Source organism: Odontesthes bonariensis, chromosome 22 (assembly GCF_027942865.1).
Source record: "Odontesthes bonariensis isolate fOdoBon6 chromosome 22, fOdoBon6.hap1, whole genome shotgun sequence".
Classification (NCBI taxonomy): Eukaryota; Metazoa; Chordata; class Actinopteri; order Atheriniformes; family Atherinopsidae; genus Odontesthes; species Odontesthes bonariensis.
This window is the reverse complement of record NC_134527.1, coordinates 11,007,909-11,018,757: the sequence shown is the minus strand read 5'-3', so window position 1 is coordinate 11,018,757 and position 10,849 is coordinate 11,007,909.

Below are 10,849 nucleotides of genomic sequence, written 5' to 3'. Positions count from 1 at the left end.
TCCATATGGGGATAACCTTGTCAGGGATGCATGCACTGATTGCAACAATGTTTCACATGAATACTAGCACCAAGGGTTTCACAGCAAAGCATTACAAGAATCCAGAACAAGACTGACTTCTGTCCACAGTGCATACTGTCCTCCCCAACCACCTCAGATGACAAACACTTAACCAGCTGTCCAGAGGATGCAGTAAAAGCACAGTGATTTTAACGAAACTGTCCCCAGTGTACTCTTTGTCCTTCTTGAACACTCCAAAAGACCTGTTGTTTTGGAGATGCTTTGACAATGAGCCATTCTGTGGCTCAAATCCCTTCTCTGCTCATTTAGTGCTGCACATCAGAGAATGCCAGGTACAGTGGGGATCAACTCAAGCACATCATGCTTCTGCACTGCTTGATGCAAAATAAAACTGAATAATTATCTATGATGACTAATCTACAAGAAAAGCCTGTCTTGTATAAATCTGAGAGACATGTTTGCTGCAGATGCAGAATCTGCAGAACCTACTCCCAAAGCCACACACCCACACACACACACACACACACACACACACACACACACACACACACACAGACACCAAAAGAAAGAGAAAAACAGAAAAGGAAGATTTGGTTACAAATAGAAACACAACATTAAAGCTGCAGTCTGCAACTCTTTTTCAAGCATAATGCCGGGAACTGTCCGGGGATTCTGAAAGTAGTACATTAAATACCCCAATACAAAAAAAAATGAGTTTTCTAGGTCCCCTATTTGTCCCGCTACGTCCCTCCAAAGCCAGCAGGTTTGTTTACAAAATTGCAGACCGGACCGGTAAAAGGTAACCAATCAGGTTTACGAGCTGGGCTCTGCTGCCTGTCAATCACCAATTGTGCACGCGCGATACAAGGTAGGCTCGTCCCCACGCTTATTTATCTAGACTATTGAACTTCATTACGGGCTTGTCTACTTACTGTGTCTTCCATGATCGCAAATGACAGGTGAGTTGATGAATGAGGAGTCGTGTTAGCGCATCTGGCGTGCACGTCTACGTGCACGAGTTCTCATGTGTTTTGATGGGGCGGGACAGGAAGTTGAATAACTTTTTATTTTTCGGTTAAAAAATAAGCATTTCTTGCATTTTGCGACTACGGAGGTCACCGTTTTCAACTTCAAGCGTTCTGATAGATCATGTAAACTCTTAAAATGCCAAAAAGTAGGACTTTACGTATGACAACAACAAATCCTGCAGACTGCAGCTTTAACTATGTGAGAATATTTTTGGCTGAAAAAAGAAGATGATGTTGACCAAAAAATGCAACTCTTATGTCTTCTGTTGCTTTTAAATGTGCTTATGAATGAAATTACTTCATTTTTCCTTTAACATGATGGAAATTTTCATGAAGTTATTGCTTCATGAAAACTGCTCTGCAACACGAATCTTGTACTGAGCTGTTAGGTGAGTTTACTCTAGTGAAACTACAAAAAAAAGGTACATTAGGTTCTTCTCCTAATGTGTCCTTACTCACAGAGGCTATATATTAGAGGCAGTATATGAGTCACAAACCTGGTTTGTGTTTTAAACAAAACGCTTTTTGTTCTCACAGTAACGGTTTCGTTGAAGAGAAAGTTGAAGAAAGTTGGGTTTTTTTTCCTGTGCAGCTGCACCCTGCTACAATATCCCACTAATCATTCTACAGTGAAGATTGCTTTCCGAATATATCCAATAGATCTCATTCCATATTTCCATTTATTTTATACATTATTGCATTTTTTTCTTTATTGCTATTGCACAGCTGTGTTCCCCTTTTACCTGCTTCCAATACATCAACCTCATCTATTCCCTTATTGCCCAATATGTTCCACATCTTGACGGATGCAATTGTGGTAAGATAATGAATGTTAATTAACTGTTAATAGTTTCAATCCGTGACCGTTTTGCTCAAATATCTATCAGTTACTTCCACCAATCTATTTGTCCAGTTATGGAATATTTATAACTACGTATTCAACATACTGCTTTGGGTTGTGGCTCAGTTGATCCAACGGTTCAACGGTTGCCTTCCGACTGGAAGGTCAGCAGCTCAATCCCCTGTGCATCCTTGTGTTAAAGTGTACTTGAGCATATATTGAGATCATATCTGTTGTCTTGTAGAGTGCATAAAGTGTGAAGTGCATAAGAAGCGCTTAAGTGTCCATGTGAATGGACGAGTAAGAAACACATGAAAAGTGCTAAACAAGGTTTAAAAAAAGCAAAGCTAAATTTAAGTGTGGACTATTTACTATCAACTCTTGATCCATTTTCTTTACCCATCCCACGGTACCAATTTGAGTGCTTTTTTTTTTTACTTAAGTCATGTTCCCATAAGCGGTCTTAGTATTCATTCATAACATTTTAAAATGAACTGATGAACAAAGTTCTACAGAGATACTCTCAGGATCTCTGAGAGATCTCAAAACAGAAGAGGAGTAAAAGGCTTAAGCTTTTGATGATGATATAGAAATATATGATTCTTTGACAGGATTCCACAGCTTTAGAACACTTTAAATATAAACGTATTGAAGCAAAATGCAAAACACAATTACGTCAACCATTGTTCAGATTGCACCATCTGTGTTCCTTGCAGTCATGTTGGGCAGTAATACATCAAAACTCAACTTCTTAAACAGGAATTATCAGTAATCTTGTGTCTGCCTCCTGAGTCTTGTTGCACTTGAGAATTTCTTGCACTTGAACTCAGTTCAGGACACTTTTCAGGACTTATACTGTAGAATGACACGGAAAAGCACTGAATGTATCGCATTGATTTGGAAATGTCATCCACTGATACAAATGCCTAACTGAAATCCGCTGCAAGCGTGAAAATATCTTGGTTATTAACAGGGACCCACAGTAAAACACTTTGGGCAGGAAATAGAGGCAAAAGAAAAGTCTTCTATTTAAAATCAATGGCACTTTAGCGCCATATATCAAAGGTTTTTCTCCTCAAAACTAGACGTGATACAATGTAATCTTACATTTCACAGAAGCAGATTCATATTTGAGACACACATTTTGTAACACATCTGCGCGTGTGAATGATTTCTGTTAGATGTTCCATGGTCTAGGCCAATCTCGTTTTACTCCTGTAATCTTATTAATCAATTCCGTTTTCCTCTGGGTCATAGACTGCTGCACGTCCATGTAAGTAGCTAAGAGGAACACAGATGATCATTGAAAATATTCAGGGCCACCAGTGGAGAGACAGCAGCATAAGCCCAAGGGGGCCCTCTGTCTATTATAGACAATGTTAAGTGATACAGCAATTGTTTTGTTGTTGTTGATGGGTTTGTTTTAATAAGAAAAGCAGCAAGTGTTCTGGTTTTAAACAGTATGTATTTACAATGACTGTTTTTCTTTCTTTTTTTTAAATGTCTTGCACTAAATGTCAACAAGCAATAAAAAACACACCAGAGGTCTACTTTGCATAGAAGTGTATTTATCTGTTTTCAAGGGGAGTTATGGATTGTTATGTCTATGACTCATGTTAGACTCAAAGGTCAAACTACTTTAGAGACATGAAGGTGTATATTCACAACTTTTGTCCCAACGAAAAAAAAAAAAAGAGAAAAATTATCATTCGCAGCCGGCTATTCATGTGGACTTTTGAATGCTGGGAAATTATCATACAAACCCTTTGTAGTGTAACCCTATAGAATCCTGAATGTAGTTAGTCACCTATACAGTGACAAAATTAGATTTATTCACCAGACATTTATGAATCACTCTGTCCGGCCCCCTAATTTCCGGGCAGAGCGGTTGGACTTTGTGGGTGTTTGTGACAGATGAGTGCATTTAAATCAAAGCAGGATGTAATCAGCCACGCAGGGCTTTGAGACGTCTCCAGGGGTATTAGTAGTCCAGTATTAAAGCAGGGCGTGACAACGTGAAATAAAACACTCCCTAGCAAAGGTTACACAGAGCTGTCAAGCAAAACTATTATAATTATAATTTTCTTCTTGGTTTCTAAATCTTTTCAAGAATGTTTTTGTCTGGAAATTGTTCCAAAAATAAAATTTAACTACTTGAAATTAGATTGATCATTATCATTAACTTTGTATTGCTTTTTCTCAAAATATGTACTTTTAAATACCAGATAACACAGATAACAACACAGATAGCAATTACAGCAAAACATAACCATGTTATAAAATGAAAAGTGGTACTCATTCTACCTACCAGAGGTTTTAATCTTTTGGCTAATCAGCATGCATAAATTCTCTCAGGAGCTTATACATAAAACCATATACATCATCACATCCCAGGTCCCGTCTGGCTGTCAGCCAGTAACGTTCTATTGCTGGAGTTCAAAATGATGAATGAAAATTGTGTCAGAAATCAGAACATAATGAACCTGTAAGTATGGAACTAAATACTTCTAATGTAAAGTCAAAATGTCAGGATTCCCAAAGAATGTGTGTCTTGAGAGGGTGGAAAAGCTGTTTTTCAGCTGCAAGATTGCTGGTGGAGCTCCCCAGGTGAGCAGGAAGGAATCTGGACAGGGAAAGCGATGTTCTTATCTTACACATTTACTTTACAGGAATCATAAGCAGTTGCAGTTGGCTTCTCTCTGGTGTGTTTGTCTAGCTAGATTGCTCAGAAAGTTGCCCATTCAGCAAACTCGTGTGGATACAAAAAATAGATAAATGAGAAAACTGTCATAAGTTGCACAGTGTGAGGTTGAATGCATACAAATGAGAATGCAGAGGCTTTCCGTTTAAAATGTGAGCCACAGTGCCACCTACTGAATGGTAACAGCCTGTGAGAGAGCTTTGGAAATTCAAGTGAATCAGTGTGATCATCATTGCCTTGAGAGTTGTCTTTGTGTAGAAGTTATATTCTTACTAACTCTTGCCACATCACAGCAAAGAGGTAAGTATTAATGTTATTTTGAAACTTCTTTTGAAGCCAGTTTGATGTGAAATGTACATATGAATATAGAGATATGAATGTTCATATCACACAATTCATATATTCCTTATTATACTACCTACATGAAATAAAGCTTGCGTATATATATATTTCTTTTGCATAATGTCTAGTGTAGTGTTCATGGATTGAGTGTTTGTTGCAGGCTGAAAAACAGATGGAGGCAAGCACACAATTTCGGAGCCTCCAAGGTCTTATTCTATTAATTACTTTACTTGATTCCCTAAATAATAAAGTATATGAAGTTCAATATTCCCACAGGCTCAGGGTTTAAAAACGGTGCTCGTTCCAGGCACTGAATTGCTGCAACCCCTTTAGAACAATCATATTCCCATGAGACTAAGTAGTCCCATTAGCTCTCATTGCAATAGTAGTAACAACCTTTTTGCTAATTGCTTCATTACCATGACAGTGACTTTCTGCCCCAGCATTATTTTGCAGTTTCCTAGAAGCCTTCCTTACTTACTGCTGTATATTTTCCCCTTACTCACCAATACAGCCTATTGTTTAATGAGCATTCATCACTGAATTAGGAGAGATTACACTTACTTTACAAAGATGAAGATTTTTTTTTTTTTTTTTTAAACCACTTGCATTTCAAGTTGTGTCTACAAGATTTGTAGTTTCAGCTGTGGAACGGTTACATGTTTCCACATCCAGATTAAAGTTATGTCTCTCTTCTTGGATAACAAAACAAGTCAATAAGCTGCGACTCCCAAAATTTGTCATATAAGAATGTTTAGAAATGGGTGACTGTATTTGAGGGTTTGTACATATGAGCTTATGAGGTTGTTACAGTTTGTGGTGGGGAGGAGAAAACCCAAATGCAGATCAGCAGACTGAAAAACTTGACTGGTGACTTATTAGAAAACAGAAACCAAAAACACAGCAGAGCTGGATAACCAAGGACTAATACTCAAAACAAACCTAAATACAAAAGCAAACCATGTGGCAAAAAAACAGATACCCAAGAACAGACTATACAGCATTTCCAGAGAGTTGTAACAGCGAGGAGCTAACAAGCACTGAACTGAACAAAGGCGTATACATACTGAGGAGGAACTAATGAGGAAGTGGCTGCAGCTGTCGTTGATTGAGTTGGAGACAGGTGTGGAAGTTGAGCTAATGACCAAACAGGGAAACTGAGCATATCAGGAATAATGATGAAAACTAAGCACAGGACTGAATGCATGGACAACGTAAGCTTAACCAAGAGCACAGATCAAAAGACTAAGAAATGACTTCCAAGAAAAGACTAGGAACTCAAAAGACAGGAAAATAAAAAAATAAAAAGAAACCATGAGAGGAACCACAAACAAAGAGAAAAATCAAGTCTTGACAAATACAAACAGAATAAATCCAGAGTCCAAAAAATCCACAAACCCAAACAGAAATACAAGAAAGTTCAAACACAGTCAGCAGGGAGGTAAAGGCCTGATTCAAACACAAGATCTTTACCCAGAGGCTGAAAATACAAAAAACACTCATTTGTTTCCCTTCTCTTTTTTGGGATTGAAATAGACTATTTTCACAATTACTAACTGAATCAATCTTCTCCCTCTCAATTTCTGGGTTACCTTAGTGAGAATGCTGTCACATCCTTAGCCTTTTTTTTGTTGGCCTATCTTTAGACTTTTTAAAAAAAATACTTAAATCCTTACACTGTATGTTTTCCTGTGAGATCAGTCAGACTACAACATACTACTACAACTGAGACACACAGCATTAAACAAAAGCGATTGGAGACCATCTGAGCCCATCCATCCATCCATTTTCTATACCTGCTTAATCCAACTTTTGGGCTATCAGGGTATTTAAGTGGAGATGAGCGGTTGCTATCTCCTTTGCAAGCAAAATGACCATAGTGCATTCCCCACACAGTTAGCAGCCTGACTGTGAAGTTTATTGATAAATGTATGGAGCTGTCCATGGAGCTGAGGTAGCTGACGGATCTGTAATTGTGCCTTTTTATCTCTGTTCATCCCCTGCTGCCAGTATCACCTATAATCTCCAAACTATATATGAAAACTACTCAATTTTTATAAACTTTATATTGAAGCCTACAGGGCGATTCTATGGAGAGATGATCCCTCCACGATCACAGTGACAAGTTATTTTGGTGCGGAGTGGAAAAAGGAAAATAGATAGAGGGAAAACTGCTACCAGTAGTATTCTTGAATTATTCTCCTCATATTTCTTTGATAATCAGACATTTTAACTAAATATTTTGTGGGACACACAACAAAAGTTTCTTTTCTTTTTTTTTTCTTTTCTATTTTTTCATTAAAAAATCTCTCAGTGTTCCTGTAAGTAAAGAAACCTATTCTGTGCTTTGTAAAAACTCTATTTTAAAAGAATGTACAAGTGTAATTAAAGGGAAATAAGAACAGCTGGGCCCAACCTGACTACACATTTTTTTTTTCAGCTCAGTCCCAAGGATGTGTTTCAATAGATGTGGAACATGTTCCTATTCAGGTTCATGAGAAAGCTAGAGGCATGGTTCACTCTAGACAGGCTACTAGTTCATCAAAGGACGAACACAGAGACAGAAACCCATGAGCCATGAGCACGCACATACACAGCCAATATATCATCACTAATTTCCCCAACATGCATGTCTTTGGACAACAGGAAGAAACCAGAACACCTCAGAGGAAATATACACATGAAGAACATCCAGCTGAGATCCTCCAAACCAGACACCTTATTGTAAAGATGTAATTAGGTTAATTGGAAAGAGGTCAACGACAAGATTAAATTGAAAAAGAACATCCCTGAGAAGATGAGTTTTTCAGTTGTAAAGACAAGGAGAGGTTCACCTCACTGTAAATTCTGTGGGCACTCGCAGTATGAGAATATTTTCAGGAATCATATTGTCATCCGTGTTGAGAAGCACTCGAGTGCTGGTCCACCTTGACGATTTTCCTGAGCAGAGATGCCTAAGGCTCAACTTATTGTTGGCTCAAATCCCTTTCAACATTTGAAGATATAGCATTACCTACAGTCTAGAGAGCAAGACACTAAGCATCAGACAAACTCCTCTGTCAACAAGCGAGGTGAAAGAGTGCACGGATATAAAGGTCTGGGACCATAAACACAAATGTTTTTTTTCTTGAAGATGTCTTACACCAAAGCGTAGGAGAGTCCGCGACCCATGAAGTGTTTGAATCCACCTGTGTTTCCTTGCAATGAACAGCCATCATTTTACAGAGGTTAATCACTCTGACAAGATCTACCCTCAAAGTGGACTGTAATTAAGTTCAATAATCAAATAAATTTCTCAAAATGCATCACAAATTGACACTGAACTTTTGGACATTTCTGTAAAAATACAGGGATTGCCCTGGTTTCAGGCTTCCATGAGCACAACTGAAATGCAGGTTATGGGCACTTCCAAACCACCGCTACAGACATCTAATCTTTCGTTTCGAGGTAAATCCTCAAGTGAATCATAATAAATCGAGAACTAATTCACGATGTCAATTTCAAGAGTATCAATAGTATTCCTAATCATGGTTTTCACTTCGGAAAAGCAATGAAATGCCTCAAATCAATCCAACTCATTGCCTTCTATTAGCTACTGGCCAGGGCTCTGTACCTCCCCGCCCCCGGTTTTGCTGGAGCCTTTCATCACATAGACACAAATGCATGCAGCATTTTTAACAGTAACGTTCTGCATCATAGCTTAATGTTACAGCATTTAATAGCATCATTACTTCACACAAATGAGACAAGCATGCAGCATATATACAGTAAGTAAAGCTTCTGTCTTGTGCCAGGGGTATTGTTATTGCTAAAAGTTAAGGGCATATTTTCCAAAAACCCCATTACATTCCATTATGAATTAGACACTGCAACATTCCCTCCCCTGGAGCCAATGCTTGTGTGTTTGTCTTTCTTTATTGCTTCATTGATAAAGATGAATGTGTTGACGGGGCTTTTTAATCTGCATTTTGCTTACAGCACCATCTAATGTGGCAATTTGTAAAAGCTAGGCTCTCGGCACATCTTTCAGTTTAAGGCAAATAAACAGTTGAAGGCCAAACAGGCCAAAGGACTGTACAAATATTAGAGAAAAGTACAGACATGAATAAACAACAGTTACATTTAAAGCAAAAATAAAGACGTGAAGTAACATTTCAAAATGATGACAATAAATTTAGTAGCACATGCAAAACTGGGGAGTTTAGAGTAAGATCAGACTGCATAATATCTGTATGTGCTAGCCTAGTTTTAGACTTAGCTGTAACAAAGCCTCCTCACAGGGGCTTAAAGATTTTTATCAAGCCAGTCTTGTGAGGTGTACCAGGTGACATATCGACAGCAGTAAAGTTTACCATATATAAAACAATCAATTGCTGTGCCAAGAGCCCAATTCTGGTCCAGATGTCTCGTTGTACAGGCTGACAAGAAAAAGGTAGTACTGTACTTCTCGCAGCTTTAGTGAGTAATAGGGCTGAGCAATTGTATCGATACTGCGATATATATCAATATTTCGTTTCCCGATAAAGTATCGATTTTTCAGCCGCGATTATCGATTTTTTTTATTATTATTATTATTTTTTTTATTTTTTTTTTTAAAGCAAACTTTATTGTAAAGTCAGACATTACAATTAGCTAAAACACAGAACATTAAGGTAATACAATACAATGCCAGGGGGTCACATTATACAAAACAGTGATAAATTAGTTCATAAAAATGTTGTATAAAGTGCATAGCTCTCACGTTTGAGACATGTTCGTTTGTTTCTGTTTGTCTGGTTGTGTTGTCCTTCCGGTTCAAAGGTTGGACCACCAGTCCAATCAGCGACGATTCATGTCAAATCACACTGTCCCTTTTTTTCCCCCAGAGAATGATGTAAGTGTAACGTATCGAATCATATTGTTGGCTGAATATCGTGTATCGTATTGTATCGTATCGTATCGTGAGATTAGTGTATCGCTACAGCCCTTGTGAGTAAGATGGATAAAGTCCTTTATGTATCCATGTATTAAAGTTTACTCCCCTGCAGAGATTAATTATTTTAATTCTCCCACTTGTCTCACCTGATGTGACCTGCTAGCTGTCTCGTTCATCGATTATGATCAGTTTGAGTTGTCTGCATTTCACTTTAAGTATATGGCCTTAAGAAAGAACATTTCTGTCAATTTCTCTATAGAATACTGTATGTCACAAGAAATCTCATTGAATTATTGTTTTATTTCACTAAGTTTTATCTTTTTATACAGCAGCCTCAATTTTTTTGTTAAACCCGTACGAGGCCCCCCCCCCTTTAAAAAAAAAATGTATTTGTTTAATTCTCACTGGTTAGGATTAGGCACCATAACTATGCGGTTAAGATTAGGAAATTATTGTTCTGTTGTTGAAATACAAGCCTCTCTAAACTGCATCTTCCTAACAAAACGCATGTCAGTGATAAAGTGGGAATGACACCGCTCTTTTGCTTCTGAAACATTAAGATGACACATATATGGTCTTCAGGAACGTAAGATTTCTACATTTGATCATGGCATCTGGGTTGGTGACCGAGTTGGAGAGTGGGTGAATGAGACAGGCTACCTATCAAACATGAATGAACAAGACAGCCACACCTTGGTTATAACGTGAATACACCGTCTAGTGTAGAAAAAACACTGAATAAGTTGACAAATCAAAATAAATTTCACCCATTACTGTTTGTGAGTGTCTGATTATTATAGCTAAGTTATAAACACACACAAAAAATGTGATTGGATGCAACCTGTTTACTGAAATAAATATCTGCAGGATGATCTAGTGTTTGTGAAGTGTAAACAAAACAGCCAATCATTTTAACTTCTTATTCTGCCTGAAAAATCATCATGTGTCCTAATCACATTGTGCGATTCAGATTATTCCATGTTTAATTTCTAGTCGTACCT